Here is a 24107-nt window from a genome sequence, read left to right as displayed (position 1 = left end):
AGTCATTTGATATGGAGAAATGACCCATGCTGTGAGAAAAACATTCCGCATGAATTTTTTGGGGGGGCCTGTCTTTCCTATATCCAAATGCCTTCTGTGATCTCCCATTGCCTTCAAACTTAATTCCAAACTTTTGAGAATTACTCTCAAGATGCTTCTCAAATTTATCCTCCATACTTTCCAGTCTGGCCCATCTTGATGCCTTCCCAAACCCCCACACTCATTCCCTCTTCCCAGCCTTTGATCATACTTTCTCTTCCTTGGAATGCCCTCTCTCTTCCTCTCCACCAACCAAAATCTCATTGGCTCCAGGGTAAGTTTAAGCCCACCCATCTCCATGAAAACTTCCCCAGCTACACTAGACCCACGAATTTCTGCATTTCAGATGTACTGCCTAGCATTCTGAGGCTTCACTCTTCCTTGCCAGTCTTAAATTATCATTGTAGATTCCTACTGACTTTGTCACTACTCCATCCTCTTCTCTGTTATCTAAGCTTAATGAAATTTCATTACATAGTGTTTAACTGCTTGTGTATATGTCTAGTCTCTCAAATTTCTAAGGGCAGAGAAATTTTGTCAACTCCCCTCTCTATCCTCACTGTGCTAATCACAGTGATGCTGACAAATAAGCACCCAAGCATTTTCTTGAATGAAATGAAATTTAAATCAGTCCACATTGTTAAAATCGAGACCTGGATGTGGTCTTCTGTGTGTCTCTTTGCAGTGAGGTGGGTGGTATTCTAGGTCTTTCCTTAGTGAGAACAAATGGTACAGTGACTAAGAGCATGGGTTCTGGATTCAGAGAGTCCTGGATTCAAATCTCTGCTTTTTTTCTCTGCATCTTGAGTGCAAGTTTCTTAGATTCTCTAAACCAGGGTTTTCTCATCTGTAAAATGGGTAGTTCACAGGGCTTTGGTTAAGATTAAATGAGACCATGTGACATGTTTAGCACAGTGCCTCACACATGGTAGGTGCTGAATAAATGTTAACTTACAATGAATAACAAGAGTTCCAAGGGACACCTTCACCTGTGTCACTCCCTTGAGAACTCTGGCATAGCTCTAGGACGAGAGAAATTTTACTGCATAAGATCTTAAGGCTTACTGGGATAAAAAAAAGTAATGAAAGCATTAAAATTAGCCCCCAAACCAGGACTATCAGTCCTTAGTAATGAGTGGGAGACAAAGATGCTTCCACTTCAGATGTGCGTGGCTGGGAGCAAGAGAAAGAATAAGGGAAGAGAATATTGCTCTGGGAAAGCAGAAAATTCCCTGAGATGAAGCCAAAAGCCTGTGCCATCAGTCCAGAACCAGCCAAGGAGGTGGCTGGCGTGACTCCAGATAGCATCTTAAAATGAAGTGAGTACTAGTTTCAACCTGTTCTAGTTTCCTCAACTGAGGGTGTGTAAAACAGGAAAAACCAGACTCCCTCTGAAGTGTGAAGTGCTATGCTCACTAACTGGCCTCACCACTCTAGGTGGTCAGAAGCTGTGATCACTGGAGGTGACCCATGAGGTTCAGAGTCAGCTGGGGCAGTAGAGGAGCAGCAGTGATAGTGGCCACATGGGGCTGGAGTTGGAAACTGCAGCAGAAACTGACCACTGGCTGGGTAAAGACTGCCCTTTACTGGAAGCCTTTTAAAATGAGATGGGGTATGAAGTCAAACCAAAGTAAAACTGGGAGGTAGGTGGCTGAGAGCCACATAGAAGTGTCATTCAGGGCCAAGTCCTGATTGTCCCTAAGGGTATGGCCCCAGAAAATTGTGGTTGTGAATAATTATCCTAGAGTTGGGGAGCATAAGCCTAGGACTGGCAGGGGCATAATCCCAGGCCCTCGCTTCTTCCCAGTACTTCCACTGTTGGCCTAGGTGCTCTCATTTGGATGGCCTCCAAATTTAACTCATTATACTTAATTTGAAAATTATTTCCCAATTGCTCAAGGGTATCAACTAATAAGTGTTCTAGGGGTAGCCATTAGGTCTTATCACATGTAGGGGCAAATATTCTACAGAAGCATACGGTACATTATTCTTAATTGAATTTGGTAACAGACTTAAAGCACAATCTGGGGATTAACTTGCTAAAGTGGTTGAACAAAGAGTTTTGGCACCTGAGTGCTTGAGTACTAAGAACATTTCAAAGATACACATGACTCAAGTCAAATCAAAAACCTGGGTGAGGGGAACCGGGCTGCACTGAATTCTTGGCAGGGCTGCTTCAGCTGTGAGTCTAACTTAGGTGAGCTGAGGACAAGATTCAGGAACTGAAAAGGAGAGCTCCTGTTTGTTCCCCTTGAACAGGTATTTCTCTCAGGGCTAAAACCATTCCTTCAGCAGTTGAGCAAAGGAAAGGGATCCACAGAACTCTGAAACTTCACAAGTGCCTTGGTGTAGCTCTTCAACCTACACTATGCTGGATCCTAGGTGGGCCCTTTGAATCTGGTAAACTGTGTCCTTCACTTATGGGAAACATTCTTATATTGGTTCCTGGGTAATCTCCACTTATACTTTTTTTTTTTTTTAACTCATTATTTGAATGCTGGATCTTCTAGAGCAATTCTTTCAGGTTCTTATTATTTATCTGCCATTTTCCATCACTGCTGTGTTCTTTGTTGTTGTTTCACTTACTGGAAGGTTTCTACAACTTTATCTTCCAAATCTTCTTTTAACATATATATTTTAAATTTTCAGTAATCATATTTTCATTTTCCAAGAGCTCTGAATGTTTTTTAAAAATTAATGAGCACTTTATAATGATAATAAGACTAAGTCGTTAGGAAGACACAACAATCACAAATGTATATGCATTTAATAACAGAGCCTCAAGATACGTGAAAAAAATTGACGGAATTAAGGAAAGAAATGGTTCCACAATTATATGAAGAGACTTTAGCATCTATCCGTATGCAATTCAGAGAAAAATGAGATAAAACATCTGCATAGACACAGAAGATGTGAACAACACCATCAGTCACCACCTAATTGACATTTATGAAACACAACATCCAACGATTGCAGACTATGTGTTCTCTTCAAGTGCACAGAGCAACTTCACAAAGATAGGCCATACACTGGATAATAAAACAGGTCAATACATTTTAAAGGATTGAAATATGCAGAGTGTATTTTCTAGCCACAGTGGAATTAAATAAGAAATGAATAACAATATAATATCTAGGAAAACCCCAAATATCTAGAAGTTAAACACCTTCCTAAATATTTCATGAGTTAAAGACAAAATCACAAGGGAAATTAGGAGATATTTAGAGCTGGATGAAAATGAATTCAGCTAAAATAGCTTTAAAATGCATATATTATAAAAGGAGAAAAAATTTTAAAACGAGAGAATGATAAAGATAAGGACAGAAATTAGTGGACTAGAAAATAGACAAAACAGAAAATTATTAAAGCAAAAAGTCATTTTTTAAATACAGCAACAAAACCCCAAGCTAGACTGAGAGAGAGAAAACACAAATCACCAAAATGAGAATAAAAAGGGGGCTTATCACCACAGATCCTATAGACATTTAAGGATAAAAAGAATACTATGAAAAACTTAATGCCAACAAATTCAACTACTTAGGTTAAATGAAAATTCTTGAAAAATACAATTTACCAAAATTGATAGAAAAAGAAACAGAACATCTGAATAGTCCTTTATCTATATAAAAGTTGAATTTGTTATAAAAATCTTCCCCAAAATAAAACTCCAGGTGCAGATTATTTTAGTGGTGAATTCAACAAAACATTCATGGAAGAAATAATACCAATCTTACACAAATATTTTCAGAATTAGAGGAAGACAGAACATTGCCCAACTCACTTTATGAAGCCAGAATAACCCCAATACCAAAATCTGACCAAAAAAATCACAGAAAAAGAATTAAAGACCACTATCCCTCATATGCACAGACAAAAAATTCTAAACAAAATATTAGCAAATTAAGCCCAGAAGTATATAAAAAGTATACTGCATCATGACCAAGCAGATTTTATCCCAGAAATCAAGGTTGGTTTAACATTAAAAGAAAAAAATGAATGTAATTCACCACTATTATGATATTAGCAGAATAAAGGAGAAAAACCATTTCAATAGATACAGAAAAAGTATACGCAAAATTCAACACCTATTCATGACGAAAGAAAGAACAAAGAAAACTCACTACAACCTGGGAGGTAGGGAATTTCCTCAAACTGATAAAGATCATCTAAAAAAAACCCTACAGCTAACATCATAGTTAATGGTAAAAGACTGAATTGTTCCCCCTTAAGATTTGGGAACAAAGCAAGAATATACCATTTCTATTCAACATTGTACTGGAGGTTCTAGAAATAAGGCCAAAACCAAATAAGGAAAAAAAAAAAAAGGAAAAAAACTATAAAAGAAGAAGTAAAACTGTCCCTCTTTTCAGCTGATAAGATGGTTTACATAGAAAATCCCAGAAAAATCTGCAAAATGCCTATTAGAATCAATAAGTGAATTTGGCAAAGTCACCAGATACAATGTTGATATACAAACATCTGTATTTTTATATACTGATAGCTAATGATTTAAAAATAAACTTTCAAAAAATTGAATTTTTAGTAGCATCAAAACAGAAAGTAGTAAATCTACCAAAATATTTCTAAGACCTCGATACTGAAAACTATAAATCATTGCTGACAACAATTAAAGATAACTAAAATAGAAAGCTATATGATATTCATGGATTGGAAGATTGAACATGGTTATTATGATAGTAATTATCCCCAAATTGACTTTTAGATTCAATGAAATCCCTATCAAAATCCCAGCAAGCTATTTTGCAGAAATTGACAAACCTATTATATAATTTACATGGACTTGCAAAGAACCTAGAATAACCAAAGCAATTTTTTTTTGTTTGTTTGTTTGTGTTTTTTTGCGGTACGCGGGCCTCTCACTGCTGTAGCCTCTCCTGTTGCAGAGCACAGGCTGTGGACATGCAGACTCAGAGGCCATGGCTCACCGGCCCAGCCGCTCCACGGCATGTGGGATCTTCCCGGACCGGGGCACGAACCCGTATCCCCTGCATCGGCAGGCAAACTCTCAACCACTGCACCACCAGGGAAGCCCCACCAAAGCAATTTTTAAAAAAGAAGAATGAAGTTGGAACATTTAGATTCCTTAATTTTAAGAATTATACTACAAAGCTACAGTAATAATAACAGTTTTGTACTGGCAAAAAGATAGACACACAGATCAATGAACAGAATAGAGAGTCCAGAAATAAACCTATACATATATGATCAATTAATTTATGACAAAAGTGTCAAGATGAGTCATAGGGAAAGAAAAATCTTTTCAACAAATACTGCCAGATCAACTGCATATGGACATAGAAGAAAATGAGTATCAGTCCTAATCTCACACCATACACAAATGCTAACTCAAAATATTGGATCATAGACCTAAACGTAAGACCTAAAAGTAAAAATATTATCAAAAATACATAGGAGAAAACCTTTGTGATCTTGTAATAGGCAAAGTCTTCTTAGTACTCAAAAAGCATAAATCACAAAAGAAAGAAACTGATAGACTGAACTTTTTCAAAATTAAAAGTTTCTGCTCTTCAAAAGAAACAGTTAAAATATGCAAATGCAAGAAAATATTTACAACCCATATAAAAGACATATCCAAAATATATAAAGAATTGTCATAAATCAAAAGACAGCCTACTTTTAAAAGCAGATAAAAGATTTGAACAAACACTACTAAATATGATATTCGAATACTCAGTAAGCACATGGAAAGATGCTCAACATCATTATTCAACAGGAAAAGAAAATTAAAACTGCAGTGTAGTTTTATATACCCATTAGAATGACTAAAATTTAAAAGACTGACTATATCTAGTGCTGGAGGGGATGTAGAAAAACTGGAACTCTCCTACACTGTTGCTAGAACGTAAAATGGTATAACCTCTTTGGAAAACAGTTTGATAATTTCTTGGAAAGTTAAATATACCAAACAACCAAACAACCAGCCATTCCATTTTTAGATATTTACCAAAGAGAAATGAAAACAAGTGTCTACACAAAGGCTTAAACGTGTTCATTGCAACTTTTTTTGGTAATTGACCAAAACTAGAAACAATCCAAATGTCCATCAACATGTGAATGGGTAAACAAGTTGTGGATATCCATATAATGGACAATTACCCAGCAATCAAAAGGAAGAAACTACTGATACATGAAACATGCAACATACAGTGAAAGAAAACTGAGCAAAAAAGAGTATTTGTGTGACTCCATTTACTTAGAATTCTAGAAAGTGCAGCTTACAGTTTCAATAAAAAAGAAAAAAAAACTCATGGTTACCTGGAGATAGGGGTAGAGAAAGGAATGGAATTACAAAGGAGTGTGAGGAAACTTTTAGGTCTGATAGAAATATACATTTTCTTGATTGTCACAACGGTTTCATGTGTGCGTATGAATTTCAAACGAATCAAATTGTACATTTTAAATATGCACAGCTTATTGTTCATCAGTCATAGTTCAATAAATTTATAACATCATAAAGCAAAACCAGAAACAACCATTCTGATGGATCAACAAATTAAAACAGCATTTTTTTTCTTTTTCACCAAATGACAATATGTGTTAATTTTCTAAGAACATTAATTACATTTTCTGTCCTATTTTCCATCTGTTTCTTATATGTTTCCTATCCTTCAGGTTTTTTTCCTTTCTGTTTATTTTGGTTTCTTTTTTAATACTGAGTCATTCTTTTAATTTCTCGTGGTTCTTGGTTGATTGGAAGCTTTGTGTGTGTGGCAGGGGATGAGATTCATCACAGGTAGATTTCATCATGGAATGGTCTAGCAGGGATCCAGCCTTTTTGTTGGTGGATTCCTAAATTTCACTTTCTGCAGACCAATTCTCTTGGGCTTGTCTGTTTCCCAAGAGAAGAATCCCCCAGCCTCTTGCTTTGCGGGTTTGTGAGCCTGGCTGTCAGCATTCTGGGGTCAAGTTTGATAAGATGGTAAGATCCTTCTGCAGCTCTTCCTTCTGGTTTACAGAACCCCCCACATCTCACTACCACCCCAGGTTCTGTCTGAAGCCCCCAAGTTCAGAGCCCCTCAGACTACACCTCTTGAGGTAGGATCCCTACCTTTGGCTATGATGGGGAGGGCCAGCTGCACAGGCTAAGGGAGGGGGGTAGGTTTTGCTAACCCACTCGCAGCTCCACCCCCATCCTGCCTTCAGAAAAACCTGACTTATTCTCCAGCCTTTCTCCAGCACAAATGCGCTGGCTTTCAGCACATGTTCTGCTTTCTCTGTTCCAAGCTAGATACCACTTCCTCTGTTTCCCATCTTCCAAAAATGTATCTTGTCTGCTGTTGTCTCTTCTCCTACTCTCAGTGTGCTGGGTTTACAAATATTTTATTCCTTCACTGTCATTAAAGTTGAGGTTTTGGTTGGAGCAGAGATAAATATGAGTAGTATAATTGTTCTCTATTAAAACCTCAAGGAAAAAATGATTTTAATATTGAAGTACAAAAGGTTATTGTGGGCAATGAATAAATACATCCTCCCTGAAGGCCACCCACGTGTCTGGTGGAGAGCTAGGTGTTAGAAGCCCAGACCCCTGTCTATGTGCAGCGTGCTCAATGGGACTCCTCCCCAATACCTATTTAAGGCCATTCTTAAGAGTTCCTGGCATTGTCAATACCACGTCCTGTTTCAGTGTTTCCCTAGAGCTTCCCAGGATCTTTCCTGTGGATTCATTCTGAGCATTTATTTTTATTATTTGGGAGGTGGGGGGCATTTATTTTTAATGTGGAAACAGCATGGCTTTCAGTCAGTAGGGTAGTGTTATTTAGTAAACAGCTAACAGAATGGAACTGAGAAAATTCATGGTGAAAAGAGCAAAATATTCTTGTGAATCTGGTTGAAATGCAGTAGGAAAAGCTGCCATTTTCATGTTTCCCACTTGCCCCAAACCAGGTAGTCCTGGAAGCAGTGTGTAGCTGAAATATACAGACATGGCAAATATTAAATTGTATTTTTATAACGATCTAGCAAGGTAGGTTAGTACTGTCATGGCACATATTATGAACAAGGAAATGAAGCCACCAAGTAATTAAGCTCCTTGCCCAATGTCACTCGACAAGTCATGGCACAAATGGGATTGGAACTCTTGGCCTCTGGGTTTTCAGCTTCTTTCTTCATCTGTGAGTCACCCTTTCTATTTTTTGTAAAGAGACTTGAATTATGGGTCAATTTCCAATTCCATTTTCAAAGAAGTTTACACTGATAAAACAAATGCAGAATGGCCCAAGATTAACCTTTTCCTTATCTATAGGAATATTGCTCTGAAGAAAACACACACCCTGATAGCCAGAAGTAACCCATACCTCTCAAGTACCAGGAACCAGGTAGGTGGGGTCTACCCATTTGATCTCAATGAACAATTGCTGCACAGAAGCCCAGAAGAAGGGGAAAGCCCCAACCCAAAGCCCCAAACTCAGGAATAATCCACCTCCTCCAGAAGCCAGTTCAAGCAGGAACATGCCTAAGAAAATCCACACCAAAAGAAGAGTCGCTGAGCGAGATAACCACACCCGTATCATTCTTATCTCCCACAAGGGTCCTACTCATACATTAGCTCATTTGCACTCACAACAACCCCACGAGGTAGGTATTACTGACACCGTTCCATTTACAGAAGAGAAGAGGACCCCGAGTTTCAGTGATGTCACATGACTGTTTGGATTACACACTAGGTGATTGGCAGGGCCAGACCCAAAGCCCAAGTCACATGGATCCAAATTCCGTGCTCTTCTCCAATACCCCGTGGGAAGAAGTCCATGACAGTTCCATTGTTTTGTGATCTTTCTTTCCTTCTTTCCTTCCTGCCTCCTCCCTCCCTCCTCACCTCCCTCACTGCCTTCCTTCCTCCCAGTCTTAAGAGAATTTCTTCTGATGAGTTTTATCATGAAAACGAGAAGGGCTAACATTTGTTGAGTGTCTACTGTGTTCAGGAACTGTGTGTGTTAGGTACCTTACATGGATTTGCTCTTTACTGTTATTATCTCCAATATGTCAATGAAAAAACTGAGGCACTGAGAGGGAAGTAATTCAAACTAGGTCACCAGCTAGTAAGATGTAGAGTCTAGGATGTAAACCCAGGCAGTCTGACATTGGAGTTGACAGTCTTCAACACATCACTACCTTGATTTCCTTTAATGCAAAATGAGCAAAAAAACAAAAAACTTGATTTTTATACTGACCAGAAAATTGGTGGTAGGCAGAGCTTTTAGGAAAACACATTTCTCATCTGTTGGAGATGTCACCAATATTATGAATGAGCCCTTTCTCTGAGCTAGGTCTAGTTTTCATTTTTAAAGACAAATCAACAAAAAAAATCATTCTGTAGTTCCTTTTATTTTTCCATCTAGTACAGTGCTAAATGCCATGCGGATATTATCCACAGTGGTTTCAGGGCTTGACTGGTGAGATTACTTCATTATATCAAACGTCTGAACAGTTCTAGTCTCTGTTATTGGTGATGTGAACACAAAGGAAGCAGCCTTTGACCCACAGCTGAACTCTACGGACACAACTGGCAAAAGGTTTCAGAGGTGGGAAGTTTTTTGACATCTTTTATTACTTCCTCTGGGAAGAAATAACGGGCAGTAGCAGCATCTAATCATAATTCATCTAATCATAACTCCACTGTCTCAGTGCACACAAGTTCAATGGTTAAGTACCTTTCTATATTCTAAGAGCAAAAATAAAACAGCAAGCAACTGCAATTCCTAGACTGAGAAATTTCTCACAGAAACTCTTTAAACAATACATGCCCCAATTGTTGCAAAAGGTATGCTTTATCTTTCTGGGAAAGGAATACACAAATCTTGTGTGGCTAAGTATACATGTTTGTTGTTCAAATTTGCTGATCCCATTGGTTTCCCATGGGAAAAAAATCATTATATAGCATTAGGGGACTTTGGGTCCATTAAAGAAAATTTGACCAAGGGGATTCCACTAGCTTTCATGCAAACTATGCTTGGGAAGGGACTTGTTTTTTCCTCCCAATGTATCATGAACAGATACTTTTACCGTTTAAAAAAATTAATGAATTACTAGAAAAAAATTAAATGAAAAAGTAACAGACAATATACATACCCCAATTTTTAAACATAAAGTTACTTGATCATATTGCCATAAAGGCTTTCAAATGTTTAATTCTCAATTTCTGTACTTATCACAGACTGCTGATCGACATCTCCAGGACCTACATCAGTTGGAGGACTATACTTTGAATAGTCCTGGTTTAGAACATGTTCAGGACATTTCTCTTACTACTAATTTTACTGATTTCTTGAAATCAACCCCTTGTTTCCATGAAGCTAGTTGGATGTGTGGTGGTCCAAGATCCTTCACCACCTTTAAAACTCTGCATTGCTTTTTCTAGAAAGCTTTTTGATCATATGTATCAAGAGCCACAAAATATTCCCATTCTTGAACCAGTAATTACATGTCTATGAATTTACCCTAAGGAAATAATATCACTTATGCAGAGAGGTGTTAATTGCAGGTTTATTGAAAATAGCCAAGATTGGAAACAGCATGAAGTCCCCAAATGGGAGAATTGTGGAGCAAATTATGTTCCATGCTGCCCAGAGAAGCTTCTCCTACATGCCAGACTAGGTCAATTTCCCCTGTCTATTCCCTTTCATGATCCACATGTATTTATTTCCTTTGTGGCACTATTAATATTAATTAAATAGCTGTGTAATTATTTAGCGACTTCTAACACTAAGCCCTGTCTCTGTTGTTTTCTCCAATGCATCCCCAACACTTATGATAGTTTCTGGCACGTAGTAGCTGCTCAATAAATGTTTACGGAATGAGTGAACATTGTATATATGAATAAATTCTTACGACTTGGAGAGATCCTCATGCTATAACATTGAGTGAAAAAGTTAGGATGTCAAATTGTATTAACAGAAAGACAAGAGTACTTAAGCTACCTAAGGTATTCCTAGATACCATTTTATGCTGGTAGCAAGAACTTGTTAGAATAGTGTCAGAAAAGCTAACGATCAGCATTATCTGTCTGAGACTTGTAAAAAACATTAGAGTCAGCTACTGCTTTTTTAAGGTATGTTTGAAACAAGGAGAAAAGCAAAGAACTTTGCTTGGGAAAGTTGGTATAGTGATAATGGAGGGAAGAGAGGAAGCAGAAGTGCCCAGTGACTTTTTTACTTCTGTGCTATTCAACAAGGTAGCCCAGCGTTCAGCCTGCAGAGGGTAAAACAAACAGTGCAACGAGGGAATTTCAGTTCCAAATAGGCCCTTGCCTAGTGAGCTAGTGAGAGAGAGCCTAGTCACTTCAAGTGGCCTCAAGAATCCAGGCCTGTATGAATTGGATTCCAGGGCCTCAAGGAATTTTAGAATCACTGACAGTCATCTTTCAGAGATTATGAGAAGCAGAAAAATAATAACAGAAGACTGAGGAGGATAAGGGATTATCAGAGAAAGTAATGTTTGCTCTTTGTTGCTAATGAAAACCAAAGCAAAACCAATGGATTTCGGTTATAAATAGATATTAGTGCCAATGTAAGAGGGGAAATTATATGTGGAATCTAAAAAAATGGTACAAATGAACTTATTTATAAAACAGGAAAAGAGTTACAGGTATAGAAAACAACCTCTGATTATCAGGGGGAAAGAGGGGGAGGGATCAATTTGGAGATTGGGATTGACATATACACACTACTATATATAAAATAGATAATTAATAAGGACCTACTGTATAGCACAGGGAACTTTACTCAATATTCTGTAATAACCTACATGGGAAAAGAATCTAAAAAAGAGTGGATGTATGTATATGTATAACTGATTCACTTTGCTGTACAGCAGAAACTAACACAACATTGTAAATCAACTATACTCCAATAAAAATTTGAAAAAATAAAAAATAAAATTAGAAAAGAAAAAGTTGAAAAAAAAAAAAGAAAAGAAAAAGTTGTAAGGGGGGGAAGTATTTAAACTAGCACCATTCAATACTTCCCTACATTGCCTTGTGCACCTCAGATGCTCTGTGACCTGCAAAGATGATGGAGGAGGACTGGGGGTGAGGTGTTTATCCAGAAGACCTCTGCCATCCCTGCTAATTCAAGGGAGCGCTCTCATTCTCCCTGGCAGCCCAAGCTACAAAGTCACAGCCATGGTCTCAGAACCAGGGATCCTGAGTGTTTCAGTAACATACTTCTTCATTTCCATCACCAGCCCTCTGTGCAGCTTAAAACAGCTGCAGACATCTCAAGAAAAAGACCAAGAGTACATCATGGCTTGTGACTCAAAGTCCATACTGGCAGGTGGTTACTCTGCGTACAGCTGGACACTATGTAACTCACCCTTTGCTCACCCCAACCCCAGTCCAAGCAAAATAATCAGGATGCAGACCAGAACACAGTCCAGGTTCCCTTCAATTTTCTTTTGTTTTCACATTGTTTATCTTCTAGTTTTCCTAATTATAAATAATCAATCATCCAATTGGTTCTGGAATTGCACCACTAATGGTTTGGAAAGATAGTATTGTGGTATTGACTGGGTTTAGAAAGACCAAGGAAGAACTGTCTCCCTAACTTCAAAGGACTTGTCCATTTAAAACACACTAAAAAGAATGTAAAAAACCCTAGAGATACCAGGCAGTTTAGACTAAAGACACCAAAAGCTTGAAGATAAGATACAGCTCAGAACCTTCCATGGAAGCTGTGAAAATGCTATCAGGATCATCTCCAGAAAATGCAATTTACTGGGAAAGTCTAATCAGTCATTTGGCAAACATTTCCCTGGACAGATAAGAGATTAGAGTCGGGGTGAGGGGATGGGAAAGGGGCCATGCAACAAAGAAGGACAGTGACTTACTGGTATTGATCTTTCATATATTATCAACACAACTCTCTTCTACTCTTCAAAAATTATCGAAAATTACAGCATAGGAAGCAATTTAGGTCAAAGAGTGAGTGAACAGCTGAATTTTGGAAACAAAGGAATCAAGTTATTCACATGAAGTGCAAGGCTCCTTTTTATGTACTTTATCTGGCCCTCATTCCAAGGCACCTTAGAAAGGTTAGTAAACAAACAATCATGTCAGAACCCAAACAGATCTCAGAGCAAGCCCAGACCGAACACTCAAGGTCCTCTTCGGCTACACGAGTCCATGATTTACTAAATATTCATGATTTCATCCATTTGTTCCACATTAATAAACATCTGTTCTATGTTAAAACATTCATGCTTTTTAATTAATTTATTTATTTTAATTAAAAATTTTTTTTAATTTTTGGCTGTGTTGGGTCTTGGTTGCTGCATGTGGGCTTTCTCTAGTTGTGGCGAGCGGGGGCTACTCTTTGCTCCAGAGCATGGGCTTCTCATTGCAGTGGCTTCTCTTGTTGCAGAGCACGGTCTCTAGGTGCACAGGCTTCAGTGGTTGTAGCATGTGGGCTCAGTAGTTGTGGCTCGTGGGCTCTAGAGCACAGGCTCAGTAGCTGTGGTGCACGGACTTAGTTGCTCCGCGACATGTGGGATCTTCCCAGACCAGGGCTTGAACCTGTGTCCACTGCATTGGCAGGCAGATTCTCAACCACTGAGCCACCAGGGAAGTCCCCATGCTTTTTATAAATCAGCCATTTTGCCCTATTGAGAGCTCCCATGAGGGATATTGTTTTACCGACCGACTAGGGCCTTCATCCAATTATAGCGAGGGGCTATGGTATAACCTGCCCAATTCCTAACACCTGGACCCTACTGTATGACCAGGGCATCTTATAAAGCACAATCAAGTTGTGATATTTAAGAATGATGGATGTTCAAGAAGCCTATCTGCAGAGTGGAAAGTGGAGAACACTTTTTTTTTACTCTTTGCCACGTCATTAGCTTCAAATGGAAAACAGGAGGTTCCCAAAGTGCTTTAATAAATGTAGTAGAATATAAGGACCTGACATCACAGGGACTTGTAGCTTGTCAAATCAGCGTGGTTTGCCAACCACAGCACCCACCCTTCTGTCATGTTTCTTCCTAGTCATTATACACTCGAAGATTTATAGCCTTTTTTTAATTGCCTCTGTAGGTTTTCAATTATTATTATAGTAAAAACTCTTAAACATGGCACCATCGCTTGTCTATTTGAGAGGGTTTCCAAAGGGATTTAGCTGGTTCATTTTACAGTTTGACAAGCAACTGCTATTATGAAACGGAGGAACATTATTCATAGTCTGAATGCATCTCTTCATTGCAGGGAGAGGAGACTGGAGAGTTTGAGTCCCGAGAAATGAAGTGACTTGCCTCAGATCCCACAGCTTGTTAGAGGCAGAGTGGAGCCTAGGAAGTCAGAACCCCAGATCCCATGTCCAGATTGTTTTCTATCTCTACCATATTTCTAGTGTTTTGTACTGTCTCATTTATTAAGTTTGAGCTACATATGTGTACATATATATAAAGTTTATCTCAAATATCTTATAATTGAGGCATTTTAATGCCTCAGTTCAGGGTTTTTTCCCCACCAATTGGAATTAGTGAAGTTTTCTGTGCATTTGTATCTGAAGTCGTGGGCCCTCTGGAAATGGACTCCTTTGATAACGCCAGTCAGCAACGGAGCTGCTCCCTGGAGTGGAACAGAAAGCGTAATGCACGTCCTCTTCGGCAGACAGAGCCCCTCCCTGCCAGGAATGAGGTCCAGCCACAAGTCCACAGCAGCAGGACAGGTGAGATTAGCAGAGGCCCAGCGGGGACCCAGGAGAGCAGCATGAGCTAGAATTCCAGAATTCAGTCAGCCTGCGGACAAGCTAAAATGAGAGCAGCTGGGAGGCAGAAGGAGGAGAAGAGGAGTGGAGGAGAAAGGAAGGACCCTGGTGGGGAGAGACAGAAGGAGCAGGCGCCCAAGGCAGAGTCAGGAGTGAAATAAAGACAGAAAGACAGGACAGACCGGCTGAATCAAGGCAGGGCAGAGGCCAGCGTTCAGGGCATCAACCCACCTGGGACACATCCCACGACTCAAGGAGCCTGGGGACACAGAAGGCAGATGATCCGTGCCTGCAGCCAGGGACGGTGTCTGCCCTGCTCGTCTTGTACCCGGTGCCTAGCTCACGACAGGTCTTCTGACGTTGGTGGAAGGATGAAAGGGATGGAGGCCATTCAGGAACCGAAGCTGGAGAGTCTGATTATTAGGGGCTATGATCAATCAAAAAGTCTGGATAATAGCAAGAAATGGCATGAAAGTGAGTCAAGGTCCCTGGGAAACAGCACACACTTCTCCCCAGAGTTAGAGGAGTGGGAGGTGAGTTCACGGCCAAGGGCAGGAAGGAGACAACAGGACAGCAAGAGAGGCTGGAGGAGGTGGAGGGAGAGTCAAGAATAATTTTTACTTTTACTAATTATCCATGGAAGCCTCCTTTTTCTGCCATCCATATCCCAAAACTTGACAAAGACACTTTTGATTTAAATATATATATATGTTGCTGTTAAGTGCATCACATTGATAGTGTTAATGATAGCATTATTCTACTTCAGGCTAGGCCTTATCTAGAAAAAGCTTATGGCTTATGCATTCTATAAATATTCCCATAGGATGATGAGCTAGGCTGAAATAAACACCCACTCAGAGCCCCCTCAAATCCAGGGCTTCCAAAGACGTTTTAATCAAGGAACTCCTTCCTTACTTGAATCCTTAGCTCACATGTCTGCAGGTACAGCCTGACCATTGCATCAGTCTGTTTCCTGCTGTTCTAGAAAGTGACAGGTAGATCAGGCCCAAGCCCAAAACCTCTCCTGAATTTTGAGCCCTAATCTCCCCGCTGAAGACAAGGCCATTGCGGATCCTGAACTTTACCTTTCACATCTTTGCATTGACATGGCTCTGAGAAAGAGGCCCAACTAGCTGATGGAGAGCTCAGGTTCCTCTACCTCTGCCTTACGTCCTCCCTGCAAACCAGGATTCCCAGACCTTTGCTTTTCCTTTAACACCCTCAAATCCTGAGAATCTTAATGCTGATCTTGTCAGGTCTTGAAGCAATTCCCTGCCCACTGTTCATGGCTCCTGGACCCCAGCTTAAGTCACCTGACCCTATTTAAAGACCTTAAATGACTCACCCAAGATCACACAGATGGATAGAGGTAACACTCAGTCCTAAGAATGTTGGTACAGTGTCAGGCACAGGCTAGCACTCAGTTGATAAATATACATTTGAGAAAATTAAAAACTGTCCTACAAACACAAGAACTTATAAAGCTTAGAAAATATAGTATAAAAGATCAAGGAGGTTATGGGTTTTAAAAACTCAGCTTAGGATATTACCACAATGACCAGAGCAGTCACATATAATCATTGCAAGATCAATAATGGTGCCTTAAAAAGGCACTTCTTGGGCTTCCCTGGTGGTGCAGTGGTTGAGAGTCCGCCTGCCGATGCAGAGGACACGGGTTCGTGCCCTGGTCCGGGAAGATCCCACATGCCGCGGAGCGGCTGGGCCCGTGAGCCATGGCCGCTGAGCCTGCGCGTCGGAGCCTGTGCTCCGCAACGGGAGAGGCCACAACAGTGAGAAGCCTGCGTACCACAGAAAAAAAAAAAAAAAGGCACTTCTTTGGGAACTTGTAGAAAGAGCTAGAACAGTATTACTCAAGCTGTGTTCTATAGGATACTAATATTCTTGGGATGTGAATTAGTGTGCCTTGACAAAGCACTTCCATGATCAGGTTAGCTAGGGGGCACACTCCATCACCCCCTTGGTAGTCCCAATGCATTTAAGCATATTTCAAGTTCTAAGAAATCGTAAAGAAGCCCATTACGTTTGATTTATACTAATCTTTCCTAAACTCACCTGACAACCACTCTCTTTTTCTAGAGAATACCTCTTTGTTCTGAGAATACAGTTTGGGAAATTCTGGGCCAGATTTAGTTATTTAATTCCTGATTTTTTTAGTTCAATTGTTAGCTAGAATGAGGCAGGCCACTGGCTTTACATGGTTCACTGGATGATCATAAACCTTGTGTCATTAGAGATTCTCTGATACAAGCCCTGCATTGAAATGCATCCTCATTCAGTGTTCTGGTTTTTTTTTCTTTAATTTCCAGGATTTAACAAAAGGATAGGAGAGCAGTCACATCACTTCAGAATGCCTTCCTTCGAAATCAGTCACAGCTTCAGCAAACTGGATTTCAGAGGGGAGGCTATAGCTGCTCAAGAAGAATTCATGTCCAAAAGCACACCTCTCTGGGGAGTCAGAATATCACAGGCCCATGACATCTGTGTACTGGAATAGGCTCTAGAGGTTGGCCAACCGACGCCACCATCTCACGACTCTGGTGAGCAGCTCAAGAGGGTTGGCAGCTGCCAAGACCACAACCCCCACGATGGTGAAGCTGCGATTAGAACCAGGATCCTTTGGTGCCTTTGCCAGGAAGATTTTCCTGCCCTGGAATTAGCTGCTTTTCTCAGAAAGAAAGAGCCCAGCCCTCTTCATCCTGAAAACCACAATGGAAAGACGAGAAGGAAATATGCCAAAATGTGAACACTACTTGACACAGAGAGGATATTTTGGTCTTAGTTCTATTTTTCTGCATTGACCACAATGTCTACGAAGGGTATATATTGCTTTTATGGCAAAAAAAACACACCTATTTTAAAAATGAAAAACAAAAGTAGCAGCAGAAGGTAAATCCATACCCTGGAAAGCATCATCCACGTGGCTCCTAGTCGTTGATCAGAATAAGCAGAACTAATGAAATGCCATGGCATTTCCCTGTGCCGGGGGGGCATCCAACTGTGAGCAAGGATGAGTCACTGGGGCAGCGTGGAGACCACCCTGCTGGCTGCTGGCAGGGCACTGGCTCCCACTGATTGGCTTCACCCACAGACTGGAGAGAAGCAGAGCCCTGCTTCATTGACTTCGGTAATTTCCTCTTAAAGCATGTGTCCCAAGATTGGCTTTGAATGGCTCCTCAATGATTTCTAAACTGAAACTAACTAAATACACAAGTTTAAATGGAAAATTATTTTTTACTTTGCCTTTCTGTACCTATGCACTGGCCTCCCACCTAGTAAAAACTTCTCTTCAGCCTGACTGTGTCTGAAAACAATACTTTTAGAGACTTAATCCCTATTTTGGAGTCCAAGTAGTAAATTGTTTATACATTGTACAAAGTGCATTTGTGTGCGTGTGTGTCTGTGTGCATGAGTATGTGTTTGTGTGTGTGTCTTTGTCTGCTACTATAATAAAAATACCACAGATTGGGTGGCCTGTAAACAACAGAAATTTATTTCTCACAGTCCTGGAAACTGGGAAACTCAAGCAGATTTGGTGTCTGGTGAGCGCCCACTTCCTAGACGGCTATCTTTTTGCTGTGACCTCACATGGCAATAGGGGCAAGGGAGGTCTCTGGTGTCTTTTCCTACAAAGGCACTAATCCCATTCATGAGGAGTCCACCCTCATGATCTAAACACCTCCCAAAGGCCCCACCTCCTAATACTATCACACTGGGCATTAGGTTTCAAAATATAATTTTGAAAGAGATTTAATTCTAAAGAGAATAGTTGGATAATCCTCTCAATCAAATAGTGTACATTTAGTCAGTTCTGGGATATCTCTTTACTGAAGTTTTCCAAAAATTGTCCACTGTTATCTGAAAATATTCTGAATCTTTATACACATTCTTCTTAAAAGTAGTGGCTAACGTACATCTTCAACATGTCCCTACTTCCTTCCATACTTCTTCACTTTTTACTCTTTTCTGACTCACATTAACCACAACCCTTTGTTTTGTGCCTTCCCTGTTCCAGGCAGACATTCCTCCTTTCCTTTAGCGTCACCCTAGCCTGCTCTCTCTCCCATAGTCCCGGGGTGTGTCATATTCTACTCTCCCCTGTTTAAGGTCAATAACTTCCTCTGTGCCTTTGAGTCCATCCCATATCACTTTATCTCCCCGTGGGCCCTGATCCATTAATTATCTCTCTTGGCCATTGTATTTTAAATTTTCTTCTTTTTACCAATTTTCCCCTCTTAGTTTATAAGCTTGTTCAGTTCTAATGCATCTTAAAGAAACTAAATCCTCCTTGACTATACATGGTCTTCTGCCTACTGCTTTACCTCTCTTGTTCCCATTTCCTCAAGTTTCTCAAGTGGTTAGACTGTAGTCACTGTCTCCATTTTCTTAACTCACATTCATTCCTCCCTAGGAGCAACCTGGCTTCTACCCAGCAAACCACTAAGAGGGTATCAGCTTAGATCACCAATGTTGAGGCACAGTCTTCTCTCCTCATGGTACTGGGTATCTTGCCTTTCACCCTGATGACTGCTCATGCCTTGAGACACACTCTACTCACTTTGCTTCCAAGACTCCATCTTTGGTCTGTTGCATTACACCCCTCTGACTGTTCCTTCTCGGTCTCTTTGTAGGATCTTCTTTCTCTATACGCCCCTTAAACATAGGAATTTCCATGTTTTACTCTCCAGAGTGTCATTCTAGATCTATTTCCCTTTGTACTCTACGGAGACTCCCTGGATGATTTAACCCATTTTCATGGTCCTAAACAACCCCTATTTTTGCTAATGGCCCCTAAATCCACTCTCTCCAAGTCAAAATTCTCCCATTCTTGACCTACAGACTCATATTCCAAGTGCCTGATGGATATCCTCATCTGAATGTCCAGCGGCGCTTCAAATTCAATATGCTCCAAATCAACTCATTATCTCCCCAACCTCCCAAACTAATATCTTCTACTATTCCTCTTGTTAGTTGGAGAACCATCACTAGAGTAACCAACCATCCCTATTTTCCCTAGACTAAGGGGCTTCCCAATCATGTGGGACTCTCAGTCTTAATAGGACAGTCCCAGGCAAACGGGGATGTCACCCTAACCACCACCCACCCATCATCACGTCTAGAATCTGGGAGTCATCTTTGCCTCTGTCCCCTTTTTTCCCTCCTTCAATCTCCATGTCCTTCCTACTTAATTTTCTAAGCAGTTATCAAATTCCTGCTCTCCTCTCCACCCCTAGCTCATGCCCTTACTACCTCTTGCCTGCTTTACCACCCTTGCTTCCTAGGTATATCTCTGATGCCAGTCTCTTCCCCTTTGGATTCACACTCCACACAGCTGCTGAAGAGAGATTTTTCAAATGGAAATCTCACCATTTCTCTGCCCTGCTTAAAACATTCCACAGGCTCCCCATTGCCCTTGGGATAAAGCCCAAACGAGTTAATATGGAAAAGTCCTCCTTGGTCCCTCCAGCCCCAGCCTCACCTGGCGTCACTCACTGAGCTGTGTGCCTCCACAGTCCAGACTGTGCTCATCCTCAGTTCTTACTGTGACTTTTTCCTGCCATGCCCTTATCTCTTTACCCCACCTGCCTTCTTCACCTGGTTAACACTCAACATTCAACTCAGGTTCAAGACTCAACTCCTCTGGCATCACTCCAGGTGGCCTTCCCTGACATGCGCACTCTACAGGTGTGCTAGTTGCCCCTCCTCTGCACACTCCCTGTGGACCACTGTCTACAGTGCACTCAGATTTGCCAGTCAGTCTTTCTTCCCCTCTGGATTGTGAACTTCCCAGGATCAGATACAGGTGACTCCTAGACAGCACCTAGGATAACACTTGGCACTGGCAGACCTCAACAGACATTCGTGGAGCTTATCTATTTGGAACGCAAAATGATGGCCAGCAGGTCAGATCCGGTCCATAGTCATGGTTTATTTGGCTCACATGATTTTTTTTTAAACACCAATGTTTAAAAATCAGGAGACCTCATCTAAAATTTTGGAATCCCTTGAAAGTCTAAATATCTGAAAATACGAGGTTCATATTTTTCTGTGGTATTGACCTCAGTAGACAGGGCTCTTGCTCACCATCTTCCCAGTTCACTCTCAGCCTATATCATTCCTGGACCCTGGAAGGAGCAGTTATCCCCAGGGACAGGTTCCTCGTGCCTGCTCTGCTCTGTTCTCAAAGAGACGTTTGCAGCAAGTTTTTGGTTGGGCTTCATTTCAGGGAGCTGTCAGATGCTGTGCAAAGCAGGTGGGTGGTTGCTTTTCCTTAGAGAGTAAAGAAATGGTCAGAGACCACCTTGGTGGTCCTAGAACATTTAGGATAAGCAAGAAGTCCACCCTGGCCGACAACTTCTGCTCTGGTTTTCTGTCCTTCTAGATTTCTATCTAATATTAAACCTATTATAATTCCTAGTTTAATTTTTGAAGCTCAAAGAACCTTATCTCAAATTTCCTTCCATATCTTTCCCTAGAGAGCTATGTAAGAAGATGCTAGTGACATTATCATCTTCCAACTAGCACTTTCACCATCGCTATGTCATTTCATTCTTACCTCCTCTCTGGGACAATAAGTCACAGGGTCTTGGCATGAGAGATTCAATTTTATATGTATATTGAATTTTCTCCATAGGTGTGATGGTTTTCACACAAAACAGACAACAATCACGTGCACAAAGACATCTCTAGAGCTTTATACATCTTAACCGCTAATAGCTTTATGAATTTTAATGTTTCAGAGGTTTATTTTTCACCACAGGCCCAGATGGAAATCACTGCCATCAGGAAGAGCTGAAATCTCCAGCTGAGATAAAGCAGAAGATTCCCAGGTGGAGGAAGTCAGAACTGGACCCACCGGTGTTGCCATCTGTTACTCTGCACTGACCTGAGAACTGGTGGCTCCCATGGGGCCTGGGGAATCATCCAGCTGTGGGTTTATGTTTTACTGGGATTGAATTCCATCAATGTCCTGAGTTTCCAGGCTTTGACCGTCATCCTATGATGGTCACCTCTATCAGACACCTCTGCTATCTGCTTTTTAGTACATATTTATTAACAATAATAAAGTTACTTCAACTGAGCCTAATTATGATCATTTGATGACATTCTTTGGGAGCACTGTGGATACCACCAAGCACGTCCAAGTCAGGAATTCAGATCAGGGACTACAGGGCCTCCTTCTATTACAGACGGCCTGCTCTGAAACAGTGGGCCAGCTCTTTCTTTGAGGATTTGAAACTGTTTTATAGCAGCACTAACAAACAGAGGACGTGGCTTAGCCTGATAACCACATACGCCATGAGGGAAAACTCACTGTATTCTGAGATTCCCTTTTTCCTTGGGTGGAATTTCAAAATCAGCAGCAGACACCACATGTCCTTTTGCAGAACTGCCCTGAATGCTGATTTTCGTGTTTCTCCCCAAGAACATCCCACCGAAGGATGGCCAACTGCCAGACACTGAATGCCACAGGGAGAGACTCACCCTTCCCACCAACCCTGCCCCCTTTGCCCAAAACACTCCAGGAAACTCCCTCTGAAGTCATGCATATCTTTTCTGGACTGTGACCCTGCCATGACCACGGCCACACAGCTGGGCACAGCAATTGACGGGCAGACGTCTTCTCCGTAAAGACAGCGGGGACAAATCTTCATTTTAATGAGGCTTAAAAGATGGACTGCTCTGATTAATACCAGCAGCAGGTATTTCTAAGGGTAGACTATATCCACTGTTTGCCTACCTTGCCCCATTTACCTGGTGCCTAGGAGGAGATACCACAACTAGTCTGAACAAGCCTTCTGAGACTTAACTGAACTCCTTTTTCTTGATGGTAACCTTCCTTCATATATTTCTAAGTGAGAGAGAATGTCAAGATGAAACCGACATCAAACTGGGTGAGGTAACCTGATTCAAAAGTGGCTTTTCCCTACGTTTGGAACTTGGCATTACGTCTCATTTCCTGCCCCAACCTTACCGTGTCAGCAGGATGATATCTGGGAGTTTTATTTGAAAAAGAGAGCCTGGCTTAGCCACGGTGGATAGGCAAGCCTGCCGCGTGCTCCTGCCTGGCCGAACCTGCCTTTCTGACTGTACAGATGGAACAGTACAGTCCAACCAGTTCTATCTGCCATTATCACTAGCAGCGAGCCCCCATCATCCCTCTTGCTTTGTCAACAGATAACCAATTTGCATTTCGCATGTGTTTATAACTTGGATTGAACAGGAAGATCAGGCCAACAATTACTCCTCAGATATGCAAACTAATTCATGTCAGCAAACACTTATTGAGTACTAGCTATGTCCCAGACACTCAACTAAGATGAAATATGTGTAGCCCCTCACCTCAAAGAGTTTACAGATTTAATGTGTAGAATTAGGCATGGAAACACCTAAGTACAGATTAATGAATTAGAATACAGAGGTAAATATTCCAAATGCAATCCAGGGATATGAAGCAATGGAAATATTTTTTAAATGCTTAAAGACATACGGGGAGTAAAGAAAGAAGGTCTAATTATTCAGCCACAAAAAGGAATGAAATTGGGTCATTTGTAGAGACATGGATGGACCCAGAGAGTATCATACAGAGTGAAGTAAGTCAGAAAGAGAAAAGCAAGTATCATATAATAACGCATATATGTGGAATCTAGAAAAATGGTATAGATGATCTTATCTGCAAAGCAGAAATAGAGACACAGACATAGAGAACAAATGTATGGATAACAAGGAGGAAAGCGGTGAGGTGGGAGAAATTGGGAGATTGGGATTGACACATATACATTACTGATACTATATATAAAATAGACAATTGATGGAAACATACTGTATAGCACAGGGAACTCTACCTAATGTGCTGTGGTAACCTAAAGTCCAAAGGGGAAGTCCAAAAGGGAGGGGATATCTGGATGTATATGGCTGATTCATTTTGTTGTGCTATGTAGGCTAACGCAACATTGTAAAGCAGCCATACTCTAATAAAAATTAATTAAAAAAAAGAATGTCTAACATATATACATTTGGAAATCTAGAATGAGATTACAGAGGGAATGATGAAGGAGCAATATTCAAAGAGATAATACCTAAGAATTTTCCAAACATCAGGAATTAATTTAAAAAAAGAATGAATAAAAGGAAATCTGCAAATAATCCCATCGAAACGAAACTATGAACACCAAAATGGACAGATAATCTTAAAAGCATCTAGAGAGAAAAGATACATTAGCTGTGAAGAAACAGCAGTTAGAATGAGGCTAGCCTCTCCACAATACTGGAAGCCAGAAAAGACAGGGGAATAATATCTTCAAGTAG

Source organism: Phocoena sinus, chromosome 2 (genome assembly GCF_008692025.1).
Source record: "Phocoena sinus isolate mPhoSin1 chromosome 2, mPhoSin1.pri, whole genome shotgun sequence".
Lineage (NCBI taxonomy): Eukaryota > Metazoa > Chordata > Mammalia > Artiodactyla > Phocoenidae > Phocoena > Phocoena sinus.
The sequence above is the reverse complement of the archived record's forward strand: the minus strand, read 5'-3'. Positions refer to the sequence as shown.